At 43.7% G+C, this 18544-nt stretch overlaps 1 protein-coding gene across 2 annotated transcripts in view; it reads left to right on the top strand.

The window, feature by feature from the left end:
• Positions 1-4852: 4852 nt before the first annotated feature.
• Positions 4853-18544, top strand: part of SSR3 (signal sequence receptor subunit 3) — a 38847-nt gene continuing 25155 nt past the window's right edge. Inside the window, exons 1-3 of one of the 2 annotated variants that reach the window (XM_070582165.1) lie at positions 4853-5066; positions 15723-15837; positions 17601-17709. The gene's annotated coding sequence lies outside the window, so the exon portion shown is untranslated. The remainder of the gene's footprint in view (positions 5067-15722; positions 15838-17600; positions 17710-18544) is intronic. The other variant, XM_008513590.2, reaches the window with a different exon arrangement.

Raw genomic sequence — 18544 nt, 5'->3', positions numbered from 1 at the left:
TCCTGGGGGGACTCACCATTTAAAGAAGGTTGTGCCAAATGATTTAATAAAGTGAAGACTCCTCAGTCAGCCCTGATGGCCTAGTGGTTAAAATTTGGTGCACTTTGCTTTGGCAGCTTGGGTTCAGTTCCCCGGCACAGAACCACACCACTCACCTGTCAGTAGCCACGCTGTGGTGGTGGCTCACATAGAAAAACTAGACAGACTTACAACTGGGATACACAAATATGTACTGGGGCTTTGAAGAGGGGAAAAACAAAGCTTTTCTTTTAAAAAGAAAGAAATGAAGTGAAGTCTCTTTTTCCAATCTGGGTAAATACTCTCTGGTTTTTCTATTTTGTCAATTCAAACTGAGGCTTCATGATGAGAAAAGATTTTACCAGTCTGATAGACTACTTTCTAGCATGTATCTGGCCAGATTCCTTCCTCCTTTCTTTCCTAACTTCCATCAACATCTGTTCAGCAACCACCATGTGCCAGGCCTTGCGTTTGGCATGGGAGACAAAATGAAGGAAGACAGTCCTCTTTCCTAGGTTGTGATAAGTGTATTAGAATGTGACAAGGGTGATGGCAAAGCAGTGCCCAGGACACCATGGAAGCACAGAGCAGCACACCTGGCCTAGCCATGGGATAGCAAGGCTTCCTGGCCAGCAGTGGAGTCTTTGCTCAAACCCAGAGGATTGGCAAGGGGCCAAGGGGAAGGCATACTAAAAAGGGGATATATTGTGGGCAAAGCTGCAGAGCAAGAAACAGTAAGGCAATCTCCCAGAGTCTCAGCTTCGTCATTTGTGATGTGAAATAGGAGGGATACTTGCCTCATTAGCTCACATAGAACAAAAACACTAAGGTTTGTGCTTATCTGGGAGAATTACGTGTCTGCATAGTCAGAGCTAGACAAAGAGAGACGCAGGGCCAAGTAATAGCTACATTTCCACTCCTATTATATATCCAAGAGAAATGAAAACATGTCCACACAAAAATCTGTGCACAAGTATTCATAGCATCATTCATAATAGTCCCAAAGTAGAAACAACCCAAATGTCCATCAACCGATAAATGGATAAATAAAATGTGGTATATCTATACAATGCAATATTATTTGTCAATAAAAAGAAACGAAGTATTGACACATGCTACAGTATGCATGGACTTTGAAACATTATGCTAGGTGAAAGAAGCCAGAAACTATAAATCTATAAATTTATAAGGACAAAAGTAGACTAGTGGTTGCCTAGGGCTGGAGGTGGGGTGGCAAGTGATTGCTGACGAGTACTGGGTTTCTTTTAGGGGTGATGAAATGTTCTAAAATTGTGGTGATGGTTGTACAACTCTCTGAATGTTGTAAAAACTATTGAATTGTACACTTCAAATATTTGAATTGTGTGGTATGTGAATTATATCTTAATAAAGCTATTATTTTTTAAAGTAGTAACTAACACTCTCACAGCATAACATAGGCACAGTTCTCAGCATTGTATATGTGTAAACTATTTTAATACTTACAATACCCAATGAGAGTGGCACCATGTCAGTCCCCGGAGGAGACTGCCCAGGGCCACACAGCCAGTAAGTGGTAGGGCTGTGACGTGAACCGAGGGAGGCTGGCTCTGGCATGTACACACTTAACTTCCACTCTATACCATCCTGTCTTGGGGACCATTAAAAGCTTCAGTTTTGTTTTTATTTTTAAAGATTTTATTTTTTCCTTTTTCTCCCCAAAGCCCCCCAGTACATACTCGTATATTCTTCGTTGTGGGGCCTTCTAGTAGTGGCATGTGGGACGCCGCCTCAGTGTGGTTTGATGAGCAGTGCCACGTCCGCGCCCAGGATTGGAACCAAAGAAACACTGGGCCGCCTGCAGCGGAGCACACGAACTTAACCACTCGGCCACGGGGCCAGCCCCAAAAGCTTCAGTTTTAGACTCAGATAAACCTGGCTTCTGATCTTGGCCCTGTCACTTACCCGCCAAGTGATCCCGGGCAAGTTCTGAAGTCAGTTAGTTTTCTCGTGTTAACTGGAGATAATAATAAGGCGTGCCTTGTAGGACCTGTATTCGGCATGGGGACCATCTGTAGTAAGCTGTTACTGACGGCAAGGTCCTTCCTTTATGTAGCATTGTCACTGGTTTAAGAACTAAAAAGCACACACAAATTGAATCAGCAGGCAGCCTAACGCTGTGGAGACTTGAAGAGTCAGCTTATTATTTCTGCAAGTACAGAATTTTGTTTTCCACATAGAAAGGGCCTGGTAAACTAGTGGTCTGGCATTCTACCATTTACATAACTTAAAATTAAATGTTTAAATGAGGATAAAAATATTTGCCACATGCGCTAAGCTTTTGAAATGTTAAGGACTTGCTTTTATTGCATGAAAATAAGCAGAAGTGTGGGACTGAGAAAGAAATGTGTGACTTCCCCAGCACTGGCCTGCAAGGGCAGAGTGACCTTACAGAAGAAGGATGCCAGTAATTTTCAAACTAATCTAATTTTAAATTTCTGGATTTTCATTTCATCTTGTAAAGACACACTTACTCTTGGAAGGAAAAAGCCCCAACAACATTAGCGATAAATGAAGTTATGTAAGTTTTGCTGGCAAACCCACACTGCACTGTGCTATGGAGCTCATTTGCAAGTCAGGGAAGCAGAGCAGAGTCCACCACAGTCCTCTCAGTGCCAGGAATGTTTCTTTGAGCACAATTTGTGACCAGAATTTACTTATTTATTTTTATTTTGGGGATGGAACAGCTTGCCACGGTGTGGTTCAGTCTCTTCTTTCATGTCCTATAACTTCTAACCCTCAAGGAACCAGCTCCTGCCCTAGATTTCCACGCTGTGGGAAACGTGCCACCATCCTTTCAGTTGTTCAGATCATCCTTGATTCCCCCTTTCCTCTCCCATGTCCAATCTGTGGGTACATTCTGTAGGCTTCCTCCAAAATATATCTTGAAACTTTTCTCTTCTCTCTGACTCCTTTGCCTCTATTAATCTAAGCTATCTGCCTCTCCTGCCCAGACTACCATGATAACCGTCTCAATGCTCCCTCTGCCTCCTACACGCTCCCTACAGTCGGTCCTCCACGGAGCAACCAGCAAAAACACTAATCAGGCCAGTCTCCTGTTGACAGCCCATCAAAGTCAAAATCCAGAGATACAGTTGGAATATGAACAGGTGTTCAACATCATTAATCAGCAGGGAAACTAAAGTTACAGCAAGAAGGACCCCACTGCACACCTGCCAGACTGGGGAGAATTTTAAAAACTAAAAAGACTGATAATGCCAAGGATTGCTGAGGATGGAGAGGAACTGGAACTCTCATGCTGCTGGTGGAAGGGAATATTTAATGAATTTGGAAAATCGTTAGGCAACATCTAACAAAGCTAAACATAGGCTGACGCTGTGACCTAGCAATTCCCCTCCTAGGTACGGACCCTGGATAACTGAGCGCCCATGCCCACTAAGAGATGCTCAAGACTGTTGATACCAGCTTTCTCTGTAACAGACAAAAGCTGGCAACAATCTAAATGTCCATAAATACTACAAGAGATAAATGATGTTGTGTTTATATAACAAAATACAAGTAACAAAAAAAGAGTGAACTACTGGCATACACAACAACATAGATGAATCTCTCAGATTAAGCAATTGAAGATAGACAAAAATTTGTATCATATGATTCTGTTTATAGGTTCAAGAACAGGGAAAACTAATCTGCAGTGACAGAAAGCCAGCTAGTGGTTCCTGGCACTTTATCTTTGCTGGGACTGGGGTCGAGGATGGGTAGATTGGTCTCACAAGGGAAGCTTCTGGGCTTTGGAAATGTTCCTTACCTTTTACTGGGTGGTTGTTTCATGAGTTGTGTGTTTGTGTGCATGTGTGAGTGTGGTATGTGTGGGTTGTCATCAAGCTGTACACTTTCTGTGCAGCTTTACAATGTATATATATTTTTTTTTTGAGGAGGAGGAGGAGGAAGAGGATTAGCCCTGAGCTAACTGCTGCCAATCCTCCTCTTTTTGCTGAGGAAGACTAGTCCTGAGCTAACATCATGCCTATCTTCCTCTACTTTATATGTGGGATGCCTACCACAGCATGGCTTTTGCCAAGTGGTGCCATGTCTGCACCCGGGATCTGAACCGGCGAACCCCTACAATGTATATTTTAAAAAGTAAATGGCACAAAATGCACTTACAGCAGAATCAACACACAATATGCTCTGGCTCCTGCCCTCCTTGCCTTGCCTTGTACTTCACTCCCTGTGTTCTTGTTGCTTTTGCCACACCGGCCTTCTCACTTTCCCTCAAACACGCCGCTTCCTACCCATTACTCCATTTAATTTTCTTTATAGCCAGCCCCTACTGCCCCTAGAAATTATTTTACTTGATGATTTATTTATCTCCTGCTTTCCTCCTCTAGAATGTCAGCTACTTGAGGGTGGAGTTCTTGTCTATTATGTTCACTCTCTCTCCCCAGTGCCTACAACATGGCAACTGTAGGACTCAGATATTTGTTCTATGAATTCACAACATGAATTTATTATTTATTTATTAAACTGAGTATTTACAATATCTTGATATTCTTAGCAAAATCTCAGGTGAAAGACAGCTATTATGGCCATTTTATAAGCATGCTATATGATACATGTATCCATTTGTATCCTTTATAAGTATTTATTAAGTGTTCACTACAAGCCAAGTTGTTTAGCTAGTATTGTCTGGTGGCCAATGAGAATTAGAAAGACAGGAGACAGGAGGAGGAGTCGAGGGGCTATGTCCTAAAGCTGGCCTGGGAGTGGAAGACGGTCACTGCTTCACGTGAGTCTGAGAGGGAAATATGGGTGGGGACATGAATTTATTGGTGAGGAAGTGGAAAATTTTCAGAGCTCTTACTTGATGGCTTCTATTTCCTCTGAAGCAGGAGGCGAGGTCATGTGCTGAAAAAGAGAAGGGCAGGAGGAGGCGAGGGAGCTCGGAAGCTGCAGTGCTTTCACGTTCTCCGGGCCCGGGGCACATGCTCTTCAGCCTGGGAGCGTCCCCTTCCTCTCTAGGCGGAAGTTCTGCAGGGCGGTGCGAGGTAAGGCAAGGGGCGAGGGAGCCGTGGGTCTTCATAAGACGTGCATGAAATGGTCACAGCCTGGGGAGTCGAGAATGGAGATGAAAGGCCATGCAGCCAGGAGGAATTTGAGAAAGGAAGAGATCAACGGCTGTCATAACCTCTAGATCAAGATGCCAGAGTAGGCACACAGACAAACTTCTTTTTTTTTCCAAGCACAGATAAAAACATTTTGGGCCAAAATCTAGACAATAATAACATGGGCATTTGGGGAAAGTGGTGAGTCAGGAGGGAGGTAATGTTGTTCTAAATGTCTTGTCCAGGAGGAGGCTAGAGATATGACTTAACTATTCACTTGGTTAGGAAAATATAAACTTGTCTGTTAGAACCACTAAATGATTAGAAATAGAATGTGGAACTACCAAAATTATGGAAGAAAAAGACAAGGAATTAGAAAAACCTAATAATCCAAAAGAAGACAGAAAAGGAGGGAAAAAAGAACAACCTTAATAAATTAGAAATTATAAACTATCAGCGATAAGTTGTTAGATTCCTAATCACAGTGAAAAGTAAATATTTAAACTCACCTACTAAAAGACAAGACTCTTATATTGTTTTCTCAAAACTCCAGTTATCCATACTGCTTACAAGTTATATGCCTCAAACAAAATAACATAGACAGATTACAAAGAAATGCATGGGGAAAAGATATACCAGAAAATGAGTATCCAAAAGAAAACTGGCTTAGCAACACTAATGTCAGATAAAATGGATGGTAAATTAAAAATATTTCTGGGAACAAAGATTTCATACAGACTGTGAAACTATTTACCAATACAGTATGAAAAGCATAAATTTGTATGCCCTTAACACAGCTTTTGTGGAAGACACTAGAAACTGGCTCACTTAATATGCCTGCAACCCTCTGTCCATTGCAGTAAAGACGACACTTCTCGCTTCCCTTGCAGCTAGATTCTCTATGTGACAGGCTTCTGTAGAGGAGAGGTTTAGCAGGTGAAGGCAAACATCGTAATGTGGCGGCCACAGGTCCTTCAGGCAGGAAGGATGGGGGAGGTGCTTTGTTCTTCAATGACAGTTGTTGTGGGGGTTCTGGAATCCTGGTTCTAGAGTTGGAGGGGCCAAGCAGCAGGCAGTGGCTGGCTGCGGGGCTTCTGTAGGAGTTGGACATTTCTCCTGGCTGTATTGCTCACAGGCTGGGTAATATCCAGGCTGGGCTGCCTAGCTTCCCTGAAATTCTGTAAGCTACCTTGTATCCTGTAATAAGTCTTCTGCTTAGACTAGCTGGACTGCATCACCATATGATGTGATATGCGCTGTGCTAGAGGTGAGCCCCAAGTACTATAAGCACTTACGGGATTCTAACTCAGATTGGGGAGAAGTGTGGAATGCTTGCAGGCATCCTAGAACAGGCGACAGCTGCAATATGAACTGAAGAATGAGTTGGAATTAAGCAGGTGGAGGCAGGAGGAGTAGGAGGGCTTAGATAAAGAAAGAACAGCACGTGCAAAGGTGGAGCTCAGGAGATGCAGAGCTCTAACTAATTCACTGTTGCTAATACACTACGAGAAGGACAGAGTGATGAAAGCAGGCTGGAGCCATGTCAGGGGCGATCATAAATGGCCTTGCATGCCAATTTGTAGTCTGCAATTGCGGGTTTTCTGTCTACTCGGCACCTTGGCTGCTTCTCCTGAGATCTTCCCCTCCTTCCCACTCCAATCAACACACATCTCCTTTGGGGAGCTACTTCTTCTCCACTCCAACCAAGTGGTTTTGACAAGACTGCCAATCACACCAGCCCTTCTCTCTGATGACAGGGGGAGTCTTGTTCCAGGTCTGACCCTCAAGGTAGCCATCCCTATGATCACGGCAATTGCCAGTCAATCCATACCTGTCAGAGTCCTTCCCAGCGCTTTTTAAACTTCAGAACTGGCTTACAGAATTGTAGAATCTGGTGGTCATCATCTGCCCCCGCCCCTGCCCCAAGGAGAAAGGGTCTCTGTGGTGGAGGAGAATTAAGCCAAATAGAAAAAATAACAATGAGAGATGGAAGGGGAGAGAGAGAGAAAGAAAGATAGACAGGGAGAGACAGAGACAGACAGAGAGACAGAGACAGAGAGTTCTCTCTGGCAAAGACAAATCTTAGGATCCGGTTCTGACCTCTCCCCGGCTGCCCTCGTTCTTCCTGCCCTTCTGTTATGCTAATCCGCACTGACCGACACACCTACTTACAAACGAGGTGTCTGTACAACTTGTTTATACCTATTTTAGTAAATGTTTTCCTTCTCTTCCTCCACCTCTTCCTCTTCTTCGCTTTTGTTCATTTTTGGTTATTGCATAATATTCCATTGAATCTATATATCTTTGTTTATTTACCTGTTAGGTTTGTCCAACATGTCAAACATTGATGCTTAGGATTTGGACAGGACAAAACGAGCAGGGAGGTGGTGGCATGTGCTTGCCAGCTCCAGGGAATAGCATGAGAAAGGCACGGAAGTGAGAAAGTATACAGCATGTTGAAGGATTAACTATCCAGTTTGGCTAAAGCCGAAGAATATGGGAACTATAAAAACTGTAAAATAGTCTCCGCCCAGTAGTGTACTAATTGGAGGGTAGATTAAAACGAAAAGAGGTGCGCAAATTTGTGCTAGATTTCTCGCCAAAAAAAGAATAAGGAAGTTGACACGGAGAAAATCACAAGGCAGCCACATGGAAACTCCAGCATGCTGTTCTAACAGTGACAAATCACAAGAGTCAGGAAGAATTACTGTACCTACCTACAATGATCTGAATCAGCACCGTGGGGACTCGATACGAGGGAAACTACAGAAAGTCAGCCAAAGGTACTAAATGAAGATGGGAGGGGAAGGGCAGTTGACCGGGTGGAAAGACTGAATTTTATGCAGCTGTCAGTTCTTAAATTTACAGACGTGGTTGCAGTGTGTGCAGGGGGTGGGTGGTTTACATGAGGAGAGATTTTCCCGGTCTCTTGCTCCAAATTTTATAAGAATATAATCTGTTGTAAGAAAGGCATCATAATGAACGTGGGGAAGTGTTATTATTAAATAACTTAATATCACTTATTAAAGTGATAGTGAAACAATTGGTTAGGAAAGAACTCAACGCAGATCTTCATTTTACAGCTAATACCCTTCCAAATCCAATATGGATTAAAGAGAGCAGAATGTAGCAAATCACGTTCAAAAAGACTAGAAGGAAAAATGCAACTTCGTATTAGATACCAGTCAAGAGAAGTGCAAAGGGGTTTGGGAGTACTTTCTAAGTTCAAAAGCGTTAAAAGAAATTTAAAAAAAGAAAAGATTGACCACACAATCAGTACAAATTTCTATAGGTGTCTTACTCTCCCAATTAATATATCCTCAATACACTTGGAAAAATTTTTGCATCAATATGAAAGATAACATATTATTATATAAAATGCTCATGCAGATAAATTGAAAGCAGCAGAGATACAATTTCTGAGCACCTAGCCCAGGTCAGGTCTGTGCCGGATACCTTGAACCATTCAGTTACGGGGACATCCCCAGTTGGTCCAGGAAGAAACTGAGGGTTGGAGGTGGGAAGGGTCTGGCCTAGTCGCCCTTGCGAATGGGCCACGTGCTGTTTTTGCCTATCAGACATCTGTTTCCTCCCAGCCCCACCCAGCCAGGTTCATAATCACACCTTGATTGCCTTCAGGTAGCCACTCCCCACCCCTTAACGCTGAGTACTCAGAGGAGCCTGGTCCCTGCCTCAGAACCAGAAGATGGGTCCTGCATGGTCTCAGTTTCTGAAGGCCCCATTTCTCTTGCCAGGGGTTAGGTTTGGACACATGCCAAATTCTGGCTAATAAGATGAGAGGGAGAAATCATTTAGGGGACTTTTGGGAGCTAACTTTTCACTCTTATAGACAGACAGCTTTCTTGCCTTTCTCATTCTACCATTTTGTATTCCTACTAGGAATATGTGAAAATTTCATCAGTTGCTCCATATCTTCACTGGCCCTTGGTATTGCTAAGTTTTGGGGGTTTATTTGGTTTTCGATTTTTTGGGTATTTTAGCCATTTTAGTAGATGTGTAGTGGTATTTCACTGTGATTTTAATTTGCCCCGAGAACTGCAAAAACAAACAAGTAATACCTAATGTAATCAATATCCTAAAGAAATTAACAGTGTCTGTGAATTTGAGTGTATTGCTCTTTTTATGCATTATTTTTCCACCGTTTTTTATATTAGACAGTTCTTTCCCAATGGCAGAGCAGAAGAAAATTCAGCTCTAGTTTTACGATTGTGTGTGGATGTGATACCTGGAAGTGTTTCAGACACCTGCTCGTCCTGAGAGGTGGAGCAGGGCCATGTCTTCACAAGGGGAAAGGCCCGAATCCTGATCACATTGGCCCCTCTGGAACGGTTCTATTTTGGGCCTCATGTGATTAATATTTGGTTCACGAAGCTTGTCATGCTAGACTTATTCAAAACTTACATACTTATGAAGCATCTGGGTATGTTACATGTGTTTCTGGATCACTAACCCCAGAAACACCCAGGTAGGTATAGAACTCTCTGAAGCTTGAAGGAGTTAAATAGCAAAAGAAAATAGTATCATGGAGTAAATCTGCAAAGCTCACTATTATAATTTATTAAAACTCCCTCCTTCTTTTTGGAAACGCTCTCTTCTCTTGGTGCCTCTCTCACCCAGTGACCTCTCCTGGTTTCTCTCTGGTCGTCTCAGGTTGTTCCTTCTGTGCCCGTTGAGGATCTCCACTTCGCACTTCTCCAAAATATACACACTCACCTTGTCTGTCCCAGGCCCTCTGCTCTTCTCTACACCCTGGCCTGGGCAACCTCATCTACTTGATTAGCTCCTGCTACCTTCTCTAGAGTAGTCATCCTCCAACAGCCCCTAAAAGCTGGTACCTAATAACTTAGAAATAGGTTCAATATAAAAGTTTTCACTAGGGGCCGGCTCCGCGGCCGAGTGGTTAAGTTCGCGCTCTCCACTGTGGCGGCCCAGGGTTCAGATCCTGGGCGCGGACATGGCACCGCTCGTCAGGCTATGTTGAGGAAGCGTCCCACATCCCACAACTAGAAGGACCTGCAACTAAGATATACAACTGTGTACAAGGGGGATTTGGGAAGATAAAGCAGAAGAAAAAAAAAAAATGATTGGCATCAGTTGTTAGCCCTGCCAATCTTTAAAAAAAAAAGAAAAAAGTTTTCACTAGCCTTCATTTTTGAAGAACAGATAACTCTCAGAAATGGTTATCCAGGAACAAGTGCATAGACCAATGTGTCATCCTTCGATTACCTTCCCACCAACCCGCCTGACTGCTGAGGTTTGTGTTAGGATGAATGGATTGTCTCTTGCTTTCAATGTGCTTCCTCTGAAGTTATTTCACCACAGTCTTAGTAATTTTCAAGTCAATGTAGCCCTTCAAAAAGTTCATCTGAAATTGGTAATGACTTAAAGAGATGGAAAGAGATTCCTTGCTCATGGATCGGAAGAATAAGCATAGTTAAAATGTCACACTATCCAAAGCAATCTACAGATTCAATGCAATCCCTATCAGAATCCCAATGACATTATTCCTTGTGGAAATAGAATAAAGAATCTTAAAAGTTGTATGAGACAATCAAAGACCCCGAATTGCTAAGGCAATCCTGAGAAAAAAGAACAAAGCTGGAGGTATCACAATCCCTGACTTTGAAATGTCCTACAAAGCCAAAGTGACCAAAACAGGATGGTACTGGTACAAAAACAGGCACACAGATCAGTGGAATAGAACTGAAAGCCCAGAAATAAAACCACACATCTATGGACAGCTAATCTTCAACAAAGGTGCCAAGAACATACAGTGGAGAAAAGATAGTCTCTTCAATAAATGGTGTTGAGAAAACTGGACAGCCACATGTAAAAGAATGTAGGTAGACCATTATCTCACGTCATATACAAAAACAAACTCAAAATGGATCAGACTTGAAGATAGGTCCTGAAACTATAAAACTCTGGGAAGATAATATTGGTAGTACACTCTTTGACATCGAACTAAAAAGGATCTTTCCAAATACCATGTCCTCTCAGACAAGGGAAACAAAAGAAAAAATAAACAAGTGGGAATTCATCAGACTAAAGAGCTTCTGCAAGGCAAAAGAAACTAGAATCAAAACAAAGAGACAACCCACCAACTGAGAGAAAATATTTGCAGATCATATATCTGACAAGGGGTTACTCTCCATAATATATAAGGAACTCACACAACTGAACAATAAAAAAGCAAACAACCTGATCAAAAAATGGGCAGAGGAGATGAACAGACATTTTTCCAAAGAAGATATACAGATGGCCAATAAACACATGTTCAACATCACTAATCATCAGGGAAATGCAAATCAAAACTACACTAAGATACCACCTCATGCCTGTTAAAATGGCTATAATCACTAAGACTAAAAATAACAAATGTTGGAAAGGGTGTGGAGAGAAGGGAACCCTCACACACTGCTGGTGTGAATGCAAACTAGTGCAGCCACTATGGAAAACAGTATGGAAATTCCTCAAAAAACTAAAAATGGAACTACTATATGACCCAGCTCTCCCACTACTGGGTATCTACTCAAACAACTTGAAATCAACAAGCCAAAGTAACATATGCACCCCTATGTTCATCGCAGCTCTATTCACAATAGCAAAGACATGGAAGCAACCCAAGTGCCCATCGACCAATGATTGGATAAAGAAGATGTGGTATATACAGACAATGAATGCTTCTCAACCATAAAAAAAGACAAATTCATCCCATTTGCAATAACATGGAAGGACCTAGAGGGAATTATGCTAAGCGAAATAAGCCAGTCTGAGAAAGACAAACACCAGATGATTTCACTCATATGTGGAATGTGAACAAACGCATGGACAAAGAAAACAGTTCAGTGGTTACCAGGGGAAGGGGGTTGGGAGGGCACAGTGGGTAAAGGGGAACACTTACGTGGTGACAGTCAAGAAATAATGTACAACTGAAATCTCACGTTGATGCAAATTATTATGAACCCAATAAAAAAAAGTTCATCTGAGAAACCCACATGTTGAAGAAGGCACCAGGGGATACAGCTGGCCACTCCATGGCTTGCCAGCTGGCCACGCCTCAGTGAGGGACCAGAGTGACACCTACTAAGTAGGATATCCACTACTGGAATGAATTTGTGTACACGTGGATAACATAATAACCCTCAAGTTGTCCTTCCTACGCAAACTGCGCCTTCCCTTATACATGATGTAGATCATGTTTGATTCTCATTGCTTCACCTTGTTTGGGGATCGTTTGTGTTTTCATTTCATCAAGAGATTTGTTACAATGCACATCAGCCACTTCTCCTCCCCCTTTCCCTCCCTCAGAGGTCACTCAACTCTTTGAGGCAATTCTCTCTCAACAGCACAAGCTCAGTTCGTATGGCCACGTCCCTCTGCCCTTATTGTACTTGTCCAGTTGGTAGCCAGTCATTTCATCTCAGCAAATATTTTTGAGTGCCAACTATGTACGAGGAGCTGCGCTGCACACTGTGGAACACGAGATAAATGGAACAAGGATTTTCAAAAGTAAATCACAATTTTGTCCCCTTTCTCTAGCTTTCAGGTCTGACCTGAGCTGTCAGCCACTATCCCCAAATGCAATTGCTTTGTTGGTGGAGCTCAGGGTCTAAACCAATCAGTTATTGGTTATTTTGTCCTTTATCGAGAACTATATTGCAAATTTAATTTATCAGTATAAAGTAGAGTGTAAAAATAACTGAATTCAAACTTAGACACTCCAAAATTAGACCTTCCACAGGTCCCCCCATCCCAACCTAATTCTTCCTTAGATCAAATATTGCCTCCACTCCCCTTTCCTACTGAGCAGCCTCCTCGGGCGGTAAAATGACTGAAATCCCTATAAACCTTTACTTTCACTAGACAATTGGCTTTCTGTGGCGCTAAGTGAAAAAGATTGAGACACCCCTAAGATCATAACTAACCCATTGTTCTTTGTTTCCTCTTTCACAGCAAGTTAGAGAGTTTGATGATCATTATTATTCTTCATCAGTATCAAATATTGACGCTGATTTTAGCCTTCAGACCTTTTTTTGTTTGCACCAAGTTGCAAAAGAAAGCAGACATTATTCTGCGTTCATTAAAAAGAGCCTTGCGTTTTCCTCCGTGAATTTCACAGTTAGCGCCATGTGAAAGCGCCTCATAACTAGTAAACACACAGAGCCAGCGCCATCCATTCAAGAGCACGCAGGTTCCTGCCAAGCAAAGGCTGACTGATCAGAGCTGGGAACGCCCTGCCTCCACGCCCCCATCCCAGCAGCGCCATCTGCAGCGGGTGGCTGGACGCCCTCCAAGCGCTCACCACCTCCTTTGGAACTTTTATGGGCCTGCTTTTGAAACTATACTCATTCCATATGCAAAGGCTTGGATACATATGCACACCAACAGCCCGTATGCATGCAAAATGTGCAGATGGGCAAAGGAAATGAAGCCAGGGGTTTGGCGCTACAACAAATTATTAAGCCGGGAACTCCTGAAAGCCACGTGTGAGCGCTAAGGAAAAACAGCCTTTCTTGGAACTGGTAATTTGAACTTATTTCAGAAACTGTACTTTAATAAAAGTGTAAAGAAACAGCTTTTAGAACTTTTTTTTCATTGTTCCCTTTGAAAACAAACATGTGAAAGGTCGCAGAATTTCAACCAGTAGCACGATCACCAGATTTGATCTTTTCTCCATGGCTCCCACCGTATATGGACCACATCGTTTTAGCTAATATAGTGGAAGAGAACTGAGGAACAGACTTTCTTAACTTAATTAACAGCTGCATGATCCTTTTCAGGAAGAGAAAATTGGGAGTAAGCACTATACAGTAAATTATAATACATGTTCGAATATTTAATATGCACACGGTATTTATAAATACACAATAGATCTTGCAACAGGCATACCAAGACTTTTTATTAACATTATTTCAGACTAGTTTATAGAATTAAAATGCTTAGATTTTCAGACCATATTAGGTTTAAGGGCTTTCAGAATTAAGGTCAGCATTTGTTTTTCCTTTTTCTCCCCTTTCTTTTTTTTTAAATTGAGATATAATTGACATATAACATTGTATTAGTTTTGGGTGTACAACATAATGATTTGATATATGTATATATTGTGAAATGATTTCCGCAAGAAGTTTAGTTAGCATCCACCACCACACATAGTTACGATTTTTTTCTTGTGATGAGAACTTTTAAGATCTACTTAGCCACTTTCAAATACACAATACAGTATTGTTAACTATTAGGGTCAGCATTTCTAAAGGAAGATACATGCAATTTATTCTGTTCTCCCCGAAAGAATTCATTTGGAATCAACTCAGCAGACCTACTTGTTGTGAGGCTCTCGACTGAAGCAGGGAGAAGCCACAAGAGTGCTTCCCCTGTCCCCTCAAGCCAGTGTGCACAGCCACAACTCACGCAATCCTTCCACAGAATATGAGAGCCTCACACACGCATTTTCTGCGTCTATTCCAACGATCAGTGCTCTTCGCTAGACTCTGAGAGGCTGGTGGGTGGAGACTGTGCTTCTGGAGTCCCTGACACCTTCCGTGCTGTCCTCGAGGGTCAGACGGTGAGCAGTTACTATGGGTTCTGATGAGTGCTGTGCTAGGGCAAGGACTGCACGCTCTCAAAGCACAGAGCAGGGGCCAAACCTAGTCTAGGATCAGAGACAGCCTCCCAGAGGAGTAACACTTAAAAAGAAAACCAAATTAAAATTACGTCGGAGATAGGACCAACTGGACTTGGTTGACTGGATGAGAAGGAAATGCCCATGTTACTCGGGCAACTGGATGTCAACTGAAATAGGAAACAATGAAGCAAGGACGTGTTTGGGGGTGTGCGGTGAGATAGAGTTCAGTCTTGGCACTGAATTTGAGGGTGCTCTGAGAGGCCCGAGTGGAGCTGTGCAGGAGGCGGCGGGATTTCGGGGCATCCAGGGAAGCTGTTAGGCTCTTTGAGAGTCATTAGCGTTTGGATGGCAATAAAAGCCAAGCGAGTGGATGAGATTGCCAAACACGAGTGGGTAGAGAAGGACAAGGACAGAACCTGAGGGGATGAAGCCTGGGAAAAGGGGGAAGGCACAGCGTGAGGAGACAGCCAGGAGAGGGCAGCATGAGGGGCCGGAGAAGGGGGACGCTGCAAGGAGGGCCGGTCAGCCTGTCACGCTGCCCAGTCAAGCGAGGTAAGGCCTGCAGAGTGGGACCTCGCAATGGGAGGTTCTCTGTGACCTTGAGGCGCTGGAGGGCAGAGAGGGAGTGGAGGGTGCAGGAGCCAGAGGACGCTGGTGGAGGCAAGAATGAGGGGTCAGAGAAGGGGGCAGCAGGTCAAGTTTGACAGTGAGGACAGATGGGGTGGCTGGAGAGATAGATAGGTTAGATCAGTGTTTCTTAATCCTGGCTGCACACTGGAGTCAACGGGAGAGCTTTAAAAAAAAATTCTGACGCCTGGGCCCCACCCTGGCAATTCTGACTTGACGGTCGTGAGGTGCAGCCTGGGTACCATCAATTTTTAAAACTGCCCAGGTGATTCTAATGAGTAGCCAGCGCTGAGAACAACTGCATAGAAGAAGAATTTCTTTTACAGATGGAAGTGAGTTAAGCGTGTATAAATGCTGAAGAACCGAGCCACAGAGAAGGAGCAGCTGAAGATACATGGAGGCAGAGGTGATGGTGGATGACGTGGGGCTCGGACGATGGAGGTAAGGACGGAGTCAGCAAGGTAGAGGACATGACTTAGAAATAAGAAGCAGCACGTCAGGGGCGACGGAGGAACAGAGGGGTGTGGCTGGAGTCAGGGCTGAGATTCTGCTGGCAGGATGGCAAGGAGGCAGGCTTCTAAAGCGGCCTGAGTTCTCTGTGCATCAGTAAGAGGAAATAGAGGGCAAGGAGAGTGGAGAGGACTCGGCAATGTTGAAATGTCTAGCGACTGGTTTAGGTTAGAGACACTGAACTTGTAGCGTCAGCAGTATGTGAAAGGGATGGTTCTCAGCCGAACACTGAGATGTGGAGACAGTGCCTCCCTAGGCACGAGGTTTCCATCTTCATACCATGTTGGGAGGGTTCAACGTTGAACAGCTGAGACCATGGGAAGCACTGGGTTGGGGGGGCGTGGCTGCAAATTAACCTGTGAAATCCCTTGTAAACAGTTACATTCTCTAAATCCCAAACAAATGGACAAGCAAAAATGTGTACTGATATAAAAACATTAATAATAAAGAGAATATCAACAGCATTCTACAAATTTTAAATGAGTAAAAAGTAAATTCTCTGTATGTTTATCATTGCTTGCTTCCTAAAAACGTTGCAAAATCTCCCTGCCCTGGATTTGCGGTGATACGTTTCAAATCTGCTCCGAGGACCGACACCCTCCCCACTGCCCGCATTCTGTCTAGTCCCATACTCATGCCTCTCTGGTTTATAACCGAGTGACTTGGTGTTTGTGTAGACAATCTGAATATTTTGAAGTTGTGAAAAAAAGTATGTCTAAGTGAATCCGTGAATGCTTGAATTTTCCCTAAGACCACTCCAGGCTGGTGAATAGGATAACCAACTGTCTAGTTTTGCAGGGAACGGAGGGACTTCCTGGAATGCAGGATTGTCAGTGCTAACACCTAGAGAGTGCTGGAAAAGCAGGAGGGTCGGTCACTCAACCACTCTCTCCCCCACCACGACCCCTCCTTCCCTTCCTGTGGCAAGCGCCTGCCCTCAGACGACCTGAGAGACTAGCAGACAAGGGGGTCTGCGCACTAGATTCCAGGCGTGAAGCCAGCGTGGTAGAAGGAGAGACCAAGACTTACTTGAAGCCCACAGACTCCCCTGTTCTCCTCCCTCTGCCCCGTCTGGCTTCTTCCTGTAGCGTAGCATAGCGGAGCCGCTGCACTCCGTTAACTCCTAAAACCTCTGTCCGCTTCTCTTCGCCACCACGTTCCTCTGATGAGGCTGTTCTGGCTTATCTTCTTTTTTCTTGGGGCTGGTGTCCTAAGAAGGCCTCCTCCCTTCCCAAACCACACTTCTTTTCTCCTTTCATCCTCAGATAAGATAAACTAAATCAAGTACATTCCTTAATTATCGGGCCAAAGCACTTCTTGATCAAAGAATTTTAAACATCTCAATACAGAAAGAATGCTTTGCTGTTTAGAAATGAAGAGCACCGCCTGACCTCTTCTGCCCTCCGACAATAGAAGCCAGGTCTTTATCAGCCAGAAACTGCTTTCTTCTTCATTCCACAATGTGTTTTTCTTAGAGCCAATTTTAAAATGATCAACAGATGAAAAGTCACATTCTTGAGGGAGAGCAGAAAAGCGGTTTGTACAACAGACTGAAGAAGTGAGCTTTATCTGTATTAAACCCTCAATCTATGTTTGTTGATTTGATGAATCAATGAAGACAAAGCAGATTTCTGTAATAATGAAAAGTTTCTCCTTGTGTCACTGTTATTTTTCCTGCCTTCGCCATAATTTAGCAAGCACGCATACCGCAGCACTGGGCGTCAAGCTCTGGATCAAGGCCATGGCAGACACAGGACAAGACCAGAAGAACCTACTTCAGAATACCTTTTGCATAACCCCATAGTAAGTCCATCCGGTCATAGAACAGAAAGCTATTACACATTTGGGTGGAGGACCAGAGAGGAAAAAAGTGGCACGAATGCATTCTACAGATCCTGTGGAAAACAGAGTGAGTGTCTCTTTCTAAGGAGAATATGGGGGCTCATTGTTTGGTTACTTTGAAAAGTTTCCTCCAGGTTTCATGTGGCGCAGTCGCTGTCAAAGTCACGTTCAAAACAAACAGGAATCTGCCTCTGGAAGCCTTGAAAATTCATGCAGCTCTTTGCTGCTGGCATTTTTAAAGAGCCGGACCAGATACACGGCACCTCACAGAATGCTTCCCAGCTATGCTTCTTGGCCGTAGTTCTTTTCTCTGAAGTTCTTTATTCCTGCACTCTTACTCTGGTGCTTGCCGTGGTCCGTCTCACTTCCTTCTTCACCCCCACACTCCTTTCCCAGCTGTAGCTGCCTCTCAGGCCTCCCCCCAGCTGCCAGCTCTGCCAGGATGCTGGAGAACTCTGTTCCCCCCGCAGCCCCTGTTTCTCTTGCTCCTCATAGAAGAGAGTCTGCAGACGCCTCTGGAAAGTGTTGTTCCCTCCCTCTGACTGCTGTGTGAAAAAAGACTGTGGAACATTTCTGGTGAAGAAAATTCTCCTCTTTGTCCTACACACATTCCCGGGTGGAGACAATTCTCTCTGGGACAGCTTGGGTAGCCGGGGGCAGATGGAGCTCAACTTAAAGTAGAAGTGAGGTGGAGGTGAGGGGTGCAGGGGGCTGTATCCCTCCGGGCCAGTCCACTAGGGACAGCTGTGTCAATTAAAATGTGAAACCCCCAATTCACCTATGTTAAGATTTGATC

The sequence above is a fragment of the Equus przewalskii genome, chromosome 18, assembly GCF_037783145.1.
Source record: "Equus przewalskii isolate Varuska chromosome 18, EquPr2, whole genome shotgun sequence".
In the NCBI taxonomy this organism is placed as follows: domain Eukaryota; kingdom Metazoa; phylum Chordata; class Mammalia; order Perissodactyla; family Equidae; genus Equus; species Equus przewalskii.
Note: the sequence above shows the minus strand (reverse complement) of the source record. Positions and strands in the feature narration are given on the sequence as shown.